Source organism: Pogonomyrmex barbatus, unplaced genomic scaffold, assembly GCF_055798465.1.
Source record: "Pogonomyrmex barbatus isolate J1 unplaced genomic scaffold, ASM5579846v1 scaffold4, whole genome shotgun sequence".
Classification (NCBI taxonomy): domain Eukaryota; kingdom Metazoa; phylum Arthropoda; class Insecta; order Hymenoptera; family Formicidae; genus Pogonomyrmex; species Pogonomyrmex barbatus.
In genome coordinates, this window is record NW_028297138.1 from 8228071 (window position 1) to 8247633 (window position 19563).

Below are 19563 nucleotides of genomic sequence, written 5' to 3' on the forward strand. Positions count from 1 at the left end.
GCTTAGTTCGTTCGCTTCTTCCTTCCCTCCGCGGAAGTTGGTGCTCGCGGGGGGTGCTTTTACCGCCTCGCAGATAGCGCCGGTAAGTATATACGTTCTTGGCGCTTGCGCATGCTGCACGACATTTTGTTCTCTCCCTCTTCAAGCCCTCTCTCTCTCTCTCTCTCTCTCTCTTTCTCTATCCCCTTCTTTCTCACTCCCTCCGTTTCTCTGCACGGTGCGCCGCGGCAAGCCGGCTATCGCGCGCCGATTCCTCTCTCCCTCTGGCGCACGCCGCCAGGTCGAGAACGAGATGGCACGAGAACGTCGGCAGGCGGACGCGTGAGAGAGAAGAACGCGCCGAAGGGGGGTGCAACGGGGGGAACGAGCCGAGCCGGCGCGATCGAGGGAGAGAACGCGCGAGGTACACGGGGGAGAAAGAGTGAGAGAGCCGGAGCGTTTGCGTGGGGAGCGATCGCAGCTCGTCATTCGAAGCCCGCCAACGGACGAGCGAGCAGCCACGGAACGGGACCGCGATTGAAAGAACCCACGCGATTTCCGCGATAAAAGGGAGAGGGAGATATAAGGGGAAAAAAAAAGGATAGAGGAGAGTAACACGCGTCGCACGCGATCGGGATAGCAAGTGAGAGGCGAGGGGTAGCTGCACGAAAGTCACGTTTTCGCTTTTCGCTCGCCTCCGCCACGAGAGCGAAATTCCACGGGGTTGCGGATTCGCTCGTCGCGGACGCTCGCTCGCTCGCTCGCTCGCTCGCCGAAGATTCGAGCGTATTCGGTATTTCTCGCTCCGGTTTGGTTTCGCTCGTGATCGTATCCCCGGCCGGTGCGAGTATCGCGCGTTTTTGATAGTAGAAAGAGAAAGAAAGCGAAGGAGTGTGTGTGTATGTGTGTGCGCGCGTGAGAGAAAGAGAGAGGGAAACACAGTGGGAACATACTGACAGATGAAGTGAAAAGAAAGTGGAGAACGAAAAAAAAAAAAAAAAAAAAAATAGAGAAGGGTTCGAAGGAGTGTCGAGAGAAAAGTAAAGTGGTAAAAGCAAAACAAAATTGTTGACAGTGACAAAAAGTGACTGGTACACCGCGATTTTTATTCCAAGATATCGTCGTTCTCAAGAATTAGCTCGAATAATTTGAGCAGATACTGCGGCAGTGAAAGAGAGAGAAAGAGAGAGAGAGAGAGAGAGAAAAAGAGGTAGAGAGGAAAAGTGGTCTTGTGATTCGTTTGCGCGTTTGGTGTGGTGTACGCGAGGATCTCGGTGCCATGTCGGGGTAGGATTCCGCGAAAGTCGAACGTCAGGAGGAAAAAGTAGGACGTATTTGGTCTTCTTAAATGTAATTCCGGAGCGCGCGATCGTCGTCGCAGACACGCCTCGATTTATAGTGGTAAACTCGGACGCGTGCCGTTTATATCCTCGGCAACGTCGAATTCTTGAAAATTCCGAAAAGCAGCGTCCGATATCGAGAAGCTCGCCGAAAAGCGTAAACAAGCTCGAACTCCGTGCCATTTTACTTTTTTCGCTACATATATGCGCGTGTGTTGTGTCCCTGTGTACATGTGTGCGAGCATATCCTGAGCGACGCTTATTATTGGTCGATATCGCTCTCGCGATCGCCAATAGTTTTGACCGAATTAGAAAAAGTGCGCGAGTGCCGATATTAGCGGCTAACATCCGACCGGTTTCTTCAGTTTCTCAACTGCCGCGGCATAAGTCGGAGGTGAATCTCTGTCGCGTGTCTGCTCGCTTCGGGAATGAGAATTATCGGCGTGGTTGATCGCACGAAAGGCTAAAGTTGTTGGCGTGCGTGTCTCCTCCGAAGAACTAATCGCGGAACATCGGAATTATTGATGAACGAAACGTGAGAGAGAGAGAGAGAGTGAACGAAAGGCGATAAGCACACGTTGGAGTCGCGTCGAAGAAAGTGCACATAGTCGCGGATCGTCCGCGAGTGTTGTCGGCCATCTCGCGTGTGCGTTCATCGCGTCCAGTGTTTCTTCCCGCGTTGTGACAGAAGAGAAGACGAACGACAGGTCTCGTCAGTGCTCCAGTTATCAGCGGAGGATGGTGTAAAAACATCAGTGTTCGCCATTGCGATTATCATTCTCGCTATTGCATCGCGAAAAGTCGGGCTGCCGGAGATTTCGAATCTTGCGACCTTCGTCGACGCTTGTCGATCGTTTACTCCTCGCGAACGTGAACGACGCGATCGTGATAATCGTAAGCCGCGGCTATCTTGTTGCCGCAATCCGATCCTCTCGCGCGAGCCTACATTCGAACCGGGAGTAAACGGTGCACCTGTACCTTGCTTGCGAGCGAGACGTGCTTCGCGCGCGAGAGCACTGACGCATTATTATCTGTGAGCACCGGCGATTATCGGTGCATCGCGCTTCTCCGATCTTGGCGCGCGCGATCGCCCACGCCCGATCCTTCCTCCGATTTATTCCGGATTACGCGGTCGCGCCGCGCCGGCAGCCTCCGTACGTACGTTCGTTCGTTCGTTTCGGGAAGGATAAAGTTCCGGGCGGTGCTCACGTGTCGAAACTGCAGACGCAGCCTCTTCGGTCACTTAAAACAAGTGAGTATTTGCAAATATTCGTTCTTATGGGGGAAATGAGGGTCAGATGACAATTTTAAAGCTTGTCGATTTTTTTTTATTTTCGTAGTGACATAAGAATAATGATCAATTTTTTTCTAATTAATAAAAACTAAAAAATTTATAAATAAATTAGAATTTTATATTATTTAAATTTTTATTTCCGATATGTGCGTAAAATGATTTTTAATAGTGAATGATGGAGATTAAAATTAATTTTTTATACATAAAGATTAATTTTTTTAAGGATTCTTTATAGTTTGTTATTATAATATCTCTGAATAACACCAGAAAATACCAATAAATAATATGAATAAAAATAGTATTTATAATAATGTAACTTTAAGAAAATAAAATCTGGACAAAAATAACAATTATTTATAATTACATAATTTAAAGCAAAATATAAGTAGAGAAAGAACAAAAATAATTATTTACGATTATGTAATTTTTAACATAATGTTCATTATCTTATCCTGTATTCAAAAAATGTTGCAATACAATAAATAGTAAAGAAATTTGATGCATTTTTTTATATGCTATACGGTAGTTTTATAGAGAGTGAAAACATATTTATAATTTTTATAATTCCTTATAAAGAAATATCACAAAATTACATAAAAATGTACTAAAAATATATTTTTTATTTTATTACCTCTCTCTCTCTTTCTCTCTCTCTTTCTCTTCATATTATCTATTATTATGTTATATACTATTTTATATTTGTCGTTGATAAATTAAAATTTATTACAATAGATTATTTAGTATCATTAAAAATCTCTAATAAGTTTGACACCGACTTTTTATCTGTTATTAACTTAGAAAAATTAGTAAATTGTCATCTTATCCTCCTGTCCCCTTTTTATTCAATATTGCTTATTCTACCGCTGATGGCAATTATGACATATATAAAAAAATAATTTTTTAATCTGAAATTTGTGGACTATATTCGTGAAATCTTGATATTTGGATGTTTCAATTACGTAACGCAAAAATTTTAAGGTAGATCTGAACTTGTATCATCGTGCGCGCAACCAGTCTTTTTTTACATGTTTCCCATTTAATTCAGAATTCTTTAATTTTGTACACCATAATGACCATTAATGCTCGTTGTAACAGTCTGCATTTTTGTTATATTTTGCCCTTTACCATCTGTGGTTGGAACGATATTTAGTGGGTCTGATGGTAGCTTTGTATACACAGAGTTTGCGTTCGCTAAGCCGTGAAACAATTGTTTTGTTTTTCAAAGTTTTTCTATATTTCCCGTACCACCCACATTTTTTGCTATATTTTTTTTATCAGCTTATCGAATGTTGACATTCATATCGTATATACACGCGAATTGAATAAAAATTATAAGCCTTTCGAAACTGTGCTGAGACGCGCGCAAAGTTTATTAGAATTTCTCTCACATTGATATATACATTGAAGAGTGATTGAAAAATATTCCAGGATTTCGATAAGCAATCAGCTCTAATAAATTCACCAGAAACAGCCATGCATAGAAATATTATGCGTAAGCATACACGTGTACGCGCTGTTTACAACTGGTCTCATTCATAACAGATCGCGCGTTGCCATTCATTATGTTGTATTTTCGGGAATATGTTCGGATTGAAACTTTTGCGGCTGAAACAGGTTTCGTAGTTCGTGGGATAATCTGGCGCCTGTTATGGAAGCAATAAATTTGCACAGTTTGCAGTAACTGCGTAACTTAGAGCACTTGGCCGTATTCTGCGGTAAAGTAGTAAAAACACCTATTGGCTAATATTAAAGGATTTATCTTCTTGTGATATTTATCATAATCAATAATAATTTAAAAATGTGCAATGTCTGGGTGGTGATAACGTCTGCAATTACACCACTAAAATTATTTGTGTTGTTTTATTTTTATTTTAATCTAATATAATTTTTATATATATGCAAAAAATTCTCATTTTATAAAAATTCGTATTTTTTTTATATTAATCCTTATATTTGTAAATGTTATTTGATCAATAAATTGTTCAGTTAACAAAATCAACTTGTTTTATGGAAAAAGAGACACTAATCTTTTTTATCAAATTTACAATTTGTGAATACTTGTCGTAATTAAATTTTTATTACATTTTTTTATATTAAAAAATATACACACACATACATAATATATATAATTTATAATAATATCTGTTATATACTGCTTTTTCTTTTTTTTCAATTTGAAAACTGTGTTAATGTATGCTGTTCCATAAAATCTTAAGTCTCTCGTTTATCTATGGCTATATCGTTGAATCGAGGAACTTAGAGATAGAGTTTCCGGTCGAGCGCGTGCAATTACACGTGCGACTTAATTAAAGCTTGAGACAGTTAATTGCGAGTGCAGAGTCCCGGCGAAAGTATTACGTAGCCTCGCGGAGATCCGGCGAGTTATCAGTGAATGAAGCGAGCTCCACGCGAACCGCAATTAATCCGATGTATCAGATCGACTTTTATTCATGAATCTTTCTCGTATCGATAGCGCGACGTAAGAAGGAACGATTACTTTTTTTCACATCGCAGACGCGATAATTCGTAATGAAGGATTCCGGAAACGTTTCGAGCGATTTATCACGTTCGATCGTCCTGTCGTTTGCGCTTTAACGGATGACTTTCGGTTTCAATTAAAACACAAATTCGCGTCGCTGCAGGGGATCCACAGTTTTGCAAAGCGACGCAGCAAATTGACGCGAAGTCGAAACCCGTCGGACGCGCCGCTCCGTGGCGAGTACAGTACGCCGCCGAAGGGAAAATAGGAGGAAGGGCACGAGTAAAAGCAAAACGGTGAGAACGGAAAGAAGATTGTACCGTGAAGGGGAGAGAGACGACAGAGAAGGAGAGACGAAGCGAAAGAAAGAGAGAGAGAGAGAGAGAGAGAGAGAGAGAGAGAGAGAGAGAGAGAGAGAGAGAGAGAGAGAGAGAGAGAGAGAGAGAGAGAGAGAGAGAGAGAGAGAGAGAGAAAGATAGTCAGCATCGTGGGGAATGAGACGAGAGGATCAACCTGCTCCGCTGCTGACAGGATAGAGAGAGCTATCCAACAACTCGGACCCTTTAATGGTTCTCTCCTTCAACGAATATATACTGTTTTATGCTTTATTCCGGCTGCCACCTCCCGGACGGCGTCGCGCGCCGCACGTTTCACTCTCGTTCTCTTCCGCCTCGCCTCGTAAAACGCGTTCCCTTCACGACCACGTTTCAGATCGTTCCCGAGATCGCGCCGCCGAGCTGCGGCCCTGAAAGCAGGTGACTCTGTATGAAACAAGATTGCCTCCATGGGGGGTCCTTTGCTATGCAGCAAAAGACAAGGCACCTCGATTCACGGCTACATCGCTCCTCTCCTCGAAAAAAATCTAGAACTCATTCCTCAGGTCATTTGCGCATGTACAATAATCGCGCGCGATGCGGTCTTGTTGTTTTGCACACTTTCTTGAATTATTTTCACCGCTCCGCCGTAAGACCCAGCGGAGGACTGGCAATAGCGATAAATGAGATTCTCCGTTTAAAATATACGCACGCGCAACAAATGTTGAAATGTAGGAAGCGCGGACGCTATTAAAAAAGTCTGTTAATTCATTGACGCTCCGACGCTGCGATGCGACGAGCGATTTGTTTCCCGATTTGGGACTGATGGTCGATATCGCGTTGATATACCCAGCTTCCTCGGATTGCCGCATTTATTTGTGGGCACCGACACTTTTTATCCCGAGGATATGGAGCGGAAAGGTATGGGACAGGTGGGCGGGGACTAAATTGAGCGCGGTTAATGTAAAAAAGAAGCAAAGGCCGCGCGATGACAGTTGGCTGCTTTACCACGAACTGTCGCGGCTAGACCAGACGTGACTGCAATAACTGCATCCCCAACACCCGCACCGCTGTTCATTGCCGCCAGGATGTTACCTTGACTAGCTGGTGAATTTCACTTTGCTCACGTACATACGGTTTATCGTTTAGCGATCGCGGCATATCGTCGGCGACCTCCCGCGCCTATTATTCCTATCGAAATCTCACGTTCATCTCTCTCTCTCTCTCTCTCTCTCTATTCTCTCATCCTCCCGCCGCTTTTTTTTTCCTCGCGCCGCCGTTTTCACTTCCGCGTTTTGCAGCCCGATAAATCCATTAAGATTCTTCCTCCGTGAACCGAAGACGTGACTGCGCGGAATGTATCGAATAACCTTACGATCGTCATCTATTATTTCTTGCCGCGCACGTGCTTCTTTTAGCTTCTATTTCGAGTGACGCTTACATATTCATTATCCTCCCCGACATCTGCACGCATTCCCGTAACGATCGCAAAAGGATAAGCTAAGATTATATATAATTATCAGATGGATAACACAATGTACCTCATACGGAAGGTGGTCCCGCAGAGTTCGTGCACTTTTTCTTTTTTTTTTTTTGATCCCTTTATTCCGGTCTTATTTTCTATTCACTCTGTAATCTAGTCAGTCTCTCGGGTACCTTCCCCTTATTGTTACCTTTTTACGCATGAAAGGCCGTCTTAACAATATTTCTATCGTCTTTTCTACCATCGATGAAGATGCCATTCGAACGGCTGGGATTATTACGCGATGATGTACAATTTTAAAAATAAAAATAAATATCAGCGTGCGATAGAAAATCTAAGATACGATCTTGCTTTTGTCCAGCTCTCTTGTGAAACGCATTACTAAGTAGAGGTAAGTTAACATCCTCCTAAAAGGGACGAACGTACGAGTGCAAATTAAATCCAGGATTCTTCATTACGATTGTACAAGTTTACCAGCTTTTGCTTTTCTTTTATTGCCAGCAGCCTCCTCTTACGCTCTTCCCGGATAGCCGGAGAATAGGAACCTTCCTTGAATCGTTAATTAGTTTGCATTCCCGGATTCTAATTGTATGTGCAGTTTATGGCTTTATTTAAGCGAAGCGCCTATTTGAAAATACTCGTAAAATTGAAAATACATCAGTTTTCTGTACGAAATTAACTCCTCTCTGTCACACAACTATTTATTGAAAACAGAAATGTGACTATCGATTCCATTGGCGCCAGTTTAAAGTAGATATATCGTTACTACGCAACAGTTAAATAAAGGCAGGGTCACATTAATTTTTGAAGTATCACCGACTATCTCTTGTCGCGAGTATAAATAATAATTTGTCATTTTACAAGTCGTTTTATCGTGTATATAATTCATTAATCATAATCTGTCTTGTATGTGGCACAGGTGACCGACAGAACATACATTTTTCTCCTGGAAGCGGTACGCAAACGGCCTCAAGATTCAGCTCGACATCATGCCGTGGTTCATCCTATTTCTCCTTCTGCTGGCTGTGATGGAGGCCTTCCCTCGGGAGGCCACCTGTTCCCGCCTGCCGGACATCTACTGGAACTCCACCAATCCAATGTAAGTCAGCACCATATTCTTGCTTTTTTCCCCATCGTCTCTCCGCGCCGCGCATCTCTCATCTAATTATCCTCCATCACGACCGACATATTCCGAGTTTTGTGTCTCGCGTACCAACTTGGATGATGGTTTAGAAATGCCGCGAACCATGCGAACTTTACGAGCGGGCTCGTGCACGTCTAGCCGCTAGCCTTCGTGGGCGGATACCGGGTGCGAGAGTCTCTTCTTTGTTCCATCGTAAGAACTCGGTAGGACATGCAGTAAGGTTGTTCTTTAATATATACACGAGAATTGCAACGGCGTTGCAACGGGGCATGAGAGCCAAAAGCCACCCGCGCTACCAGATAATATCGCATCGCTGCTACGAGCTCTCTTACCGATGACCGCCGCGTTCCGCCGCCCGCTGCAATTGCACAGTCGATGCCGGGAGACATAAACAATGACATAAAAAGAGAACTTAATACCCGGAAATTGGCGTGGCAACGGTACTTTTTTCGAGCGTTCCGAGCATATTGACCGTCGAGGTCTCTCTCTCTCTCTCTCTCTCTCTCTCTCTCTCTCTCTGTCGTGCAATATTCCCGATGCTGTGCATTTTGGATGCGCGCAGATTTGCGCGGCAGCCAACAAATCTCGGTGGTTTTTCGTCGGACGGTTTTTCTCCGACGTAACCGAAAATAGTTTTTCACGCGTTAATCGAGAGTGCCGTGTTATCACGGAGATTATGAATATGCATAGGCGTCCCCGTGAAAATGACGCTAAAACTCCGGTGCACGATAATTAGAGAGCTTTCGAGTAAACGTGGGGTAGGTACATATCGCGATTTCACGGTCCGAGTACGCGAAAATACCATGCGCGGTTACGTTACGTTTATCGCGGCAGTCGCGTTTCGTTAGCGAGGGCGTATTTTCGTTCTGAAAACGTTACCCTCAAAGAATGCAAGCTCCGTTTAATCTCATCCGAGATATTACCGTGAATGTCCCTTGTTCCGGGTGGAAGACGACCACGTTTCCATGTTGAAACATTCCACGGATAGTAACGCCTACTTGTGCACGAAGATCGAGTTTCATGGTTTGCGAGTGCATTGCGCAACCGTTCTTGCAATTCGTTCCTTGGCGACATTCTGCCCATCTACTCGGTTTTCATTTGACGTTTATATTAGATTTACTTAAGTACTCAGGGGATCAATACTAAGTGGGACAAACTTTCTTAAAATACTTATCGAAAGGCAAGAGTCGATAATTAAGTTTTATAAGCTTTAAATGATGTCACACATCATTGGAAGTTATCGTATTTCTTATTCATCGACGAGTCAACTTGCTGCAGGTCGACAACTTAGTTCAAGTTTTTTATACTCGCGGCTATAGCAGTTACTATATATATGTACGATCAATGTAACCCGTTTTACTGTCATCATACCGCGGTTATTTTTATTTTTACGTAAGTCACGTGTTTACTAATATTTCATTCCATTAAATATAGTTTTATACATATATCTATATTAGAATAGTGAATAAATGAAAAAAAGTTTCATACCTGTCTGTCGTATATTAAGATCCTGTTACTGGCTTTCGATGAAAATACTAGCAAACGAAATCAAATATTCTATTAGAATATTGGACATCCATCCGATATGACTGTTCTCTCGCTTTCTATATTTATTACCGTAGAAAGTTATTGTATTATTCAAATATTGATTTTACTTTTTGATGAAGTGTGTGCATTTTTATATTTGAAGAATTCTTTTTTCTTGTGACTAAAAGGAGATTAATAACGTTATTTTAATTTTACACGTTTAGTTCATTATACTTTAAACAATTTCTAGACTAACATGTTTGAAATATGGCATTATATTACTATGCCGGCGATATTAAATCAAAAGATAAATGCATATTTTGTTTCATAAAGCAAATCTTAAAGATAGTTGAAGAATATAAAGCGAGGTACATATATATCTTGTTGAGAGGATAAGCTCAAATTTAACGATACTTATTCTCGTAAATAGAAGGTTATTTCGAGCGTACATTCGATTCTATCGAATAACATGATTTTCTAACAATACAAATTCTCGTCTAGCGGAGATTCCGAAGTTTTATTTCAATTCATTTGTCTCACTATTGCTTGGTAATCATTCGTTTCATGAAGTCAAAACTATATAAATCACCATGCACGAGGGATTTATTATAAAATAAATTCTTTTTAAATTTATTCAGAGCAATTCAAATTAATATTTTAAACATAAATTATACTTCTTCTTAAAATATATTGCCAATCGCAATATTCTCAAATTTAAGCAAAATCTCTTTATGCGAAAGTGTAATCAATTATTGTGCAGCGAGTACTGCGCATTTCTTATCCAGAATCGGGGGTACCCCGCGCATTTTCATGAATGTGCACATGTGCGTATTTTCGTTCCTCTCTGTCGTCCTCTTTTTTACTCTTCGGAGGATACAGAGGAAAGCGAAGCGAAATTGAAAGGCCAATGAGAAACGTCCGGCGTGTTCACGCCCCTACCGACTTCGGGGTATACGTGCATTGCCACGGGCGATTCTCCGAGGTCGAGCATTATAAATGTACACCGGGTGAGCCAAGTCGAAGCACCAAAATCGATTTACCCGACCGCGTTTCGCGCGAGGGTCAAGTGCATCATACGAAGCGCAATCGTGTGCGCTCGTCTGTACGCTCGTTCACGCGTCTACGCACAGGTCTGTCTATCAAATATGGGCAGTAACGCGTCAAAGCTGCCGAGCGACGGAATTTTACAAGCATTAAAACCGACTCGGCGTCGAGAAGCGAAGATCGATCTATTCTCGAGTTTCGCCAGGTGGTTGACTAATGCGGCGGAAGAGGGACGGCGGCGACGAGGGGAGGTCGAGAGAGTGAGTTCAGTTAACGGGCAAAAACCAATTCGTCGTCGCGATCGAATGTCGAGCGTTAGATCTCGTCGCTAGATCTCGTCGTATATATATTTATTTTGCATTGTCGGTTTGTCACGATTTATTGCTTATTATTGCTATATAAAATACGATGTTTTCGAATCTGAGCAGATAAGTGCGTTTTTGTCAATTTGAGGGGAAAGCATCGAGTAGCGTTGATGCTAAAGCCAATAATGTTATATTTTATTTGCTGTTTGTAACATTTCGTTTTCTGCGAACATGACTAGATATTATAAACTACTTAAAATGTCGTTTATAATAAGAATATTATGCTAGACTTTTCGATTACGGATTTTTCAATAAACATCAACTCGCTAATGCTTTTTCATACATAGTGTGACTTTTATTGCGTTTATGTCGCATTTTCGCAAATGCCAGCTTGATAAGAATATGCGTACATATCGGAGAGATCGACAGCGATGGAATCGCAGAATCGAGAGTGAATTGTCGAGGCGGGTTTCCACACGACAAATTCAGATCCCGCGGTAATCGATCTCAAGAAGGTATACCTCGGCAAACGCGAGCACTTAAGAACTCGATGGCGTAAAGAGAGGAACACGTCAGGGTAGATAGAGAGGGAGAAAGGAGGGAATGAAAGAGAGAGAGAGAGAGAAAGGGAATGGTCTCCACCGGCTGCTAGCTTATAATTCAGTTTGAGATTTTTCACGAAAACCATGCTATTCGCGGAGTTGCCCTCGGCGATTTCCTCCGACGCGATCGCGAAGATAAAAGGAGATCGCGATGGAAGACGTCCTCGCCCAGAACCCAGAGATTCTTCCCGACATCTTCGTTCGAGGAAATTGACTCTCGACGATCGTCTGCTACTATCCGCACGCGCTATTCGTGTAAAGGAAGGCAGCAAACTGTGAAGATACTATCGCGTATACGTGTCTGATATACACGTACACACGCGCGGAAAGGTGTACGTATCCTCATCGAGACACATCGAGTGCAGTTTTATTCGTCGTAAATCGGGGAAAGATCGACTTCATTCTTCGAGGTGTACCTTCCACGGTTCTTGCGACACGTCACGTGTTCTATGGCTTTGCCGTACTTGGGCAAGAATTCTCGAGAAGTACATGCGCCACGTGTCTTTCTTATGATAGCTAAATGATTGAAAATCGAATCTCTCGGTTAGTGATTTTCTCCGTTTTCTCGCGACTATTTAAGATTTATTTAACAGATCTCGAATTCCAAATCCAAATTTTTATGATTAAATGAATTATTTTCTTCATTCATCTTAATTTTCTCTTTTACATCTGCTGCTTTTTTGGGAAATATTTAACACTCATTCGTTTATTATATTTTTTCTTCAGAATAATGTAATACTTACACAATTATAATAGTGCTAAAATTACATGTATAATCCATTATTACGCAACAGCAAAATCGTCTAATTGAATCGTCCATCACGATCGTTGTCAAACACTTTACGATTTTTAAAAATATGCAAACGTAGTTGCCGTTATTCATCACTTGTAACTCCATCACAGACGTAATCTTTCACTCTCTCGTCTAACATAAGGATCCTCAAGCGTAAAAAAATTCACCTCCATCGAGTACCGATGATTTATGTATCCGCTTTTACCGATATATATTATCCATACATTTAGATTGATTTGAACCACATTTCTACATTTTCGACGCGAGCTGCGGTAACCGATTAATAGACGGCAAGTATCCCCAACGTACCGCAAATAAAAGACAGACCGGTCGAATAAAATGAGGCGCGACACGACGCATTTATAATCGCCAGCAATAGAGAAAGAACAAAAATCGGATATTTGCTTTAATCGCCCCCTGACATCTCGTTTCATTTTCATTTTCCGCCTCTATCTATTTTTTTCTTATCTCTTTCGAGCAATCGTTTTTATGGTAATGGTTTTCAGAAATTGAGATTCGACTATTTTTAATGCAATCGAGAATTTATTGAAATGCGCCATCGCGATTAAATATAACTACCGACCGAATTAGACCGATAACGACGACGAAACATTGGTGGCGACTATCGCAAGTGTGTGCAGGTTCGATTGTTCGATTTTTAATTCACGCGCATACGAGACGGTAAATCGATCGCTTTCGCTCACGTGACTGCGTCTCGTCTGTCCGCGAATTGCATCGTCCGATCGAAATAGTTTTCAATTTCGAGCGTCAGTCCGCGACCCTTGGATGCATTCGGCCACGATCTCGATGAGGACGTTTGAGACGGAAAAATATGGTGACGAGTGCTTGACCACGTACGAGCGCGGGTGAGAGCGATAGTCGAACCGTTCGCGATTCAACGGCGCGCGCTTTATGGCTCTTTCGACCGGATCGTTCGATGGTATTTTGCCGATGAACGACGCACCGAGTGGCGATGTGAGTATTCGCGGCAACGATATTTTAGGCTCGTCTGGATACCGTGAAATTGTTTTGTTAAGTATTCACCACGCTCAAATTACCATCGCGCTTATCGCTTTAATAAAGTGCGGCCTGCAAATTTACGCCGGACGAGCACGTGTGTATCAAAACGCATTCTAATGACAGCGGGGATTATTGCGTTTACACAAATAAAACGTGTAAATGCTATTAAAATAGATAACAAAATAGACTTTTTCAACCGAAATGTAAATGAACTGGATATTAAATCCTAATATTTAATATCTTTTTTACGAGTATGATTATAGACATATCGCAATGCAATGATATAAAAAATATATATGGAGATATACCAATACGATTTGAAAACGTTAAATAAGCATAAAATTCTTGAAAATTTTATCGGTTAATATCTTTTATTTTTTCGTTTAATAAAACATTTTTAAAAGAAAAATGTTATTCAAATCAACTTTTTTAATTATGCAATAGACACTTGACGAGGCGATAAACTGTCAATGTTTTTTTTTCTAAATCCACATACTTTTTCGATTTCGTATTCCCTAGCAATTATTTCTATATCGGATTCTCGATTTGAAAGTAGACACTTGATCGCAAGATAAAGCTATCCCTAGTGGGATCGCCGTATCCTTTTTATTTTATCACAATACGTTTTATTATTCTATTTTTCCCTTCTTTGGTGCTGACTGTCGGATTATTTACATGCGCCATTTTGGCCACCTATTTTGATCTTGTTTTCTGGTCCAAGTTCCTTCGCGTTACCCTTCGCATTTCTCACCTCTGTCCGGCTTCTCGATCTTCTTACGTGGCTATAACACAGCCGCCAATGAATCATCCACACTAACATGTTCCACGTTCGGACATGGATGATTTTGATTCAAAAACAGATTAAATGGATTTCGCGGACGGTCCGTCGAGGCTGTGCGAAAGTGGACGCGCGAGATTTACGTACTCGCCAGGTGCGCTTCTATTTTTCCTTCCTTTTTTTTTTAATTTTTTGTTTTTTGTTTTCCGGTGTATACAGATGTCGGGAACAAAAAGCCACTGCGCGTGTTTGCCGAATAATTTACAGTCGTGCCACGTTGTTGCATTATTTGAATATATCCTCGCATGTGGCGCATGGGGTGAATTTCTACCGGCTGCTTCGAAATTACTATCTTCATGACGTTGCGTTCTAGGTCCAAAGGACCGGTTTGAATGGCCGTCACGCTTCACTATGTCGTCCAGCCAAATGTTCGCACCGTTTGAAATTTCATGTTAATCGACGAGAAATAGCTTTCGCGTCCACTCGATCGGCAATCGCTGTCAGAATTTTTCGCCTGCCGTTGCCGCCTAATTGATCGAGTAGCGCCGAGAAGGCAAAGGAATAAATAACTAGAATAAAATTAATCACCGCGACAACGAATAAAGTATATATGCCAAAGTTGATACAACGTCAAAGCGGAAAAAAAAAGTTGTGCTGACTTGCGTAAAGAATATTCGTGGAAGTACCCCGTGGGATGTATTTTCGCGCACTACTCGTGAGAAATCAACCTTCGAGCAGGCGTTTATTGATATTTATATGCCAACTTTTCTGCAACCGAACCGGTACACAGTCGCCGCGGATACTTCCGAGACGATATTTCCACTCCTATCTCGTCGAAACTTTTGTCCGGGACCTCGCTGTCACGTAGAACAAAATGAACTTTATCGACAATATGAGAGCGAGAAGTTCGGATGTTCTCGATAACCAAACCTCCATGAGACTCGACTGAAATCGGTGATCGTTTATCACGGCTATCATCAGTAACAACTTGCACGCTATTTTTCCTCTTCGATTTTCAAGTTTTCCATTTACATGAATATATCTTACAAAAAAGTAACAATCATGATTTGCTCGATAATAAAATCGATGTCGCGTAAAATTAATAGAACTAGGACAATAAGTTTTTCCGATACAACGTGATACATCGTGATGATAAACAAGATTTAATAATTCTTTTTTGATTTATCGGCGAGAGATTTAATAAATCTCTTCGATAAGACTCTTGCGCCATAGTGAACTATTTCCGTAATATAAATTAAATATCTTGGACATTCTTACTCGCAGCGATGGGAATATTTCTATCTTTTTGAGATTAAAGATCGAGCGAGAGGTGTCGGCCCAATTCTCGTCCAGATCAATACGAGTTGACTCGGGTACTCCTCAGCGCGATGCTTATATGTCGAAATACTATGTACTACTCTACTACTATTCGATATGTGGCATGCATCGGATACGGCTATGCGCTCGGTAATCCTCAATGCATTTATATCACGGGGTTACATAATAATTCTCATTGGATTCACAGAGATCGCCTCGTAGGTAGGATAACAGGATGTCCTGCCTCCGGTCCGCGAGGATACATTCCACTGATAGTTACGTACGTGCACCGTGCATATATCGGGCTGCCTTTATAACCCTTTGCGTTCGCACGTACAATGTCTACAGTACGTTTCACACCGTATGTGCCTTGTGCGCTTCGGGTCCGGGCCCCGAGATTTCGAGACAGAAAGAAAGGGAGAGGGGGGAGAGAGAGAGAGAGAGAGAGAGAGAGAGAGAGAGAGAGAGAGAGAGAGAGAGAGAGAGAGAGAGAGAGAGAGAGAGAGCGATGCAGCGCGAGCTATGATGAGATTAAGGTACAAGCTTCCTGCCGGCAATGAATTATGTCCTTGCACGGCACGCCGAGATGTTTCTTCGGTGGTATCGCGTACTATACCGTACGTACGTGGAGCCTTTACGTATGTTACCTCGCCGTAATGGTAGCCGCGCCGCGGTATCATACCTTTCTGGACACTAATTCACGCTCTTCGCGCTCTCTCTGCGCGCGCGAATGTTCTCCCGGGAGTAAAATTAACGCCGCGCCGTGAAGAATCGCGCGACGATTTTCAGGCGACTACCCCACCAGACGACTAAATTATTAGGGAATGCGCGCGGGGATGAGATTCGAAACAAATTGGAGGTTTTTTCTGGGACACGAGAAATTGATAGCTCTTTTATTATCCGCCTGCATTAATTAGTTGTTTTGCCTGGGATTACATGAAGATCGTGAAACAAATTGGAAAGATTATTTGATTTAGTGCGAAACGATAGTATTACCTTATGAAGAATGATTTCTTTTAACATTTATTTATCGTATATACTTCAGTTAGAGGAGAAAGTTCTAAAGACAATTTAATATATGACAGATAAAATATCGATTTGCGAATTTGTAGGCATGAGTTTAGTGTACATATTGGTAAAAATTTAATTGTTTGACGCGGCGGATAAAGTTTTTATCCCTATCAGATATACAAAATGGTTTAATAACTGTAGCCATTTTTTCCGTACATTTTAACAACGAGCTAATACGCCACGTCGGCGAATGTAGAATTAATGGTCGTATAATTAAAGGATTTCGCAGCGTACCGGCTGTGAATATACATTTTTCATACGCGCGACGCGCGTCAGTCGTCGCTGCTATTGGAAAGCGATATAGACATTTCCGCAGTTTTTGCAATTGAATACACCTTTCCATCTCCATCATACCGCACACGCAGTATGCCGTATATGTAATATGTCGTATTCGTGGATTAGTTTGCCACTGTAAAATTTTTTTTGCATTATACTTATTCTTGTTACGAAACATTTTAATTGTCAGATCTGAAACGATTAGATTTCATTATTTCACCAGATTATTCTGTGCTCCGAAAAATGAACAAGGATAGAAAAATAATTGATAAAAGATATGAGTGATATCAAGTCAAAAATTTTATATATATATATATATATATATATATATATATATATCTCTTAATTATTTTTAATATCTCCGATTTCGCTCGTTGATATTTGTATTTCTACTTGTCTCTTAATTTTTTTGCCTTTCCAACCTTCCTTTCGAGATCACGGCCGTCTCATTACAGCTGTAACATGCCGGAGCGACGACATGCCGGTTGTGCTCGCGTAATTCTGCAAGCGCATTGTTACGCGATACAGACTGACGTAATTTAATTCGTTGTCGTGTGTACGCGCGGCGGTTGAGGATATACAATCGTACACACGTGCTCTAGTAATCGTGGCACGCCGCCGTGCCTGCGTTGCAGACTGCCTCGCCAGAACGCGTACATTCGCCGATCTATGAAACGGTCTTTTGCCGTAGACACGTGCCATTCTCCGACGCTGCATGGAAATATTACGAGGCGATTATTATCGCCATGGCGGTAAATAACGACGATAGTTAATTCGAAATTGCGCGTTGCCCGCTATAGAAATGTAGAATTGCGTTTCGTGTCTCTCGTTCAGCCGTGTTGTCAATATTTACCGCGTGATTGCGACAATGCGGTATTTCGTTCGCGAGAAATATAACGCGGTCAATTTATATTTTTGTCGTTTATATTGTCAGGTTACATGACTCGCGCGGTGCGTGCTTGATTACACGTATGTCGGACCTAATCTGATATCAATATTGAAAATTTTTCATTCGTAAAACGCGAATAATACGCTGGGATTTTAATTTATTGATTATTTGTCTAGCTCGCAGTTAAGATTCTTCGGATGAAGTAAATATCTCTGGGCGGATGATAATCGTGAACGAAGAGATTTTCGCCGTTCACGGTCGGCGAATTCTCAACTTTCAGTAGAATGACAAGATCCATTAAGAAGTTACTTAAATCTTCGTAAAAGCACAGCCTTTGTTTGATGTAACAGCGTTTATTTGATGCCTTCTTGCTTTCAGAATTTATTCGTGTTTTCATGTCCATAAGCATGCGCGAGACATTAATAACTTGTTCACGTGGCTGATCTGATTTGCGTCAATTTTTTTTTTTTTGAAAAAGATGAGAAGAGAAAAAAATATGAAGAAAAATTAATCTTCAATTTTTCAAACAAGCCTTCCTGAAAATAGATTTAATCGATTTTTATGTATTGTATTATAATGGGAAAAAGATAAACACGCACGATGTAATTTTAACTTTAAGTTTCATGATATAGCTCTGACATAGCAGAAAAATGGATTTGGATCGATCACGCGTGCTACACCTCAATCTGCTATATCAAACGAAATCCCACCAGAGAATAACTGATCAATTTATAAGCAACCAGTTTTCCTGCCATAATGAATTCCCTCTGTTGCTTTGCATTCATGGCCCAATCTCCGTGCGTGTTCCCCGTGCAATTCCGACCGCCGTTGGAGACATCGACATCTCGCTCACGTATATATGCGTACGACTTCATCTTGACATCTCACGAGATTCGCGGCTGTGTAATGATTACCGGCGCAAAAACGATTTCCCTGTTAACGCGGGAACAAGGAGGAGTCAACGGAAAAAAAAAAGAATCAGCGTACGGAGCAAGAAAAAAGGAGCGAAGCCGATCGGATGAGAGACAAAGAGAGCTGGGGTTTAGCAGATGCACTGTGTATCACGGCATAAACCAAGTACCCATACCGTGACGTCAGCTTGATGCTGGGTTATAAAGCACAGCTGACGCTACGTATAATATATTCTTCTCTTCCCCCATGCGTCCCGTTCTCTCGCTCGCGCCATCGTAGCATGGTCTTCTACTTCGACAGTCCTTCTCTTGCACGCATTGCTTCTTTTTACGCCCTCGACGTGGTAGATGCGGAAGCCACCCCACTTCCCCAGTCATTTCCTCGTCTCTGGACCTAACTGTCCGTTTCACTTGTTCGGAATGGTCGCAATCGACGCGGTCGGCTGCGAAGGTAATATCGTCACGCTTGGCCAAAGATGAATGACATCGCGAGGTTTGATATCGCAATTAACAAAATGACTAGAAAGATGCCCAGGCTCGCTCTTGCGTTAAGCAAATCTGTAAATCAGAATAACTCGTTCGTATTTTAATAACAGAAGAATTTTTGAGATTCGCGCTCTTTGAAAATTTTCCAGTTTTGCTACACTGGAATATTTATTATCGCTATAATTAACTCCTGTTTAGAAATGTTTAAGGCGAATGTGTCTTGCCAATATTTATTATCTATTGATGGTTGGAAGAAGCGAGACGTATACGTATAGTCGATGGCTCGACCGGTTTTCCCACGAGAGTAAATGCGGTGGGCGGCACAGTAAATAATACATTTCCGAGCACGAGGAGAGCCACCTAAGCAGAAATATAGATCCGTGTAGTGGATGAGAGCTATTGGCTACTTTATGAGTATCGTTTCGTGACTCGAGTGGACGTATCTTGAAACAGAGAGCGTTGAGAAAGAAGCGGGGTGATTGAAATGGGTAGAACAGAACGAATCGATGTG

The 19563-nt window shown here is 41.8% G+C and overlaps 1 long non-coding RNA gene across 2 annotated transcripts in view; it reads left to right on the plus strand.

The window, feature by feature from the left end:
- The first annotated feature begins 344 nt into the window (after positions 1-344).
- The window catches only part of LOC148935782 (uncharacterized), a 182986-nt gene continuing 163767 nt past the window's right edge, over positions 345-19563 (plus strand). For both annotated transcript variants that reach the window (XR_016140112.1, XR_016140111.1), the window contains exons 1-2: positions 345-2571; positions 7809-7988. This is a non-coding gene — a long non-coding RNA (uncharacterized LOC148935782). The remainder of the gene's footprint in view (positions 2572-7808; positions 7989-19563) is intronic.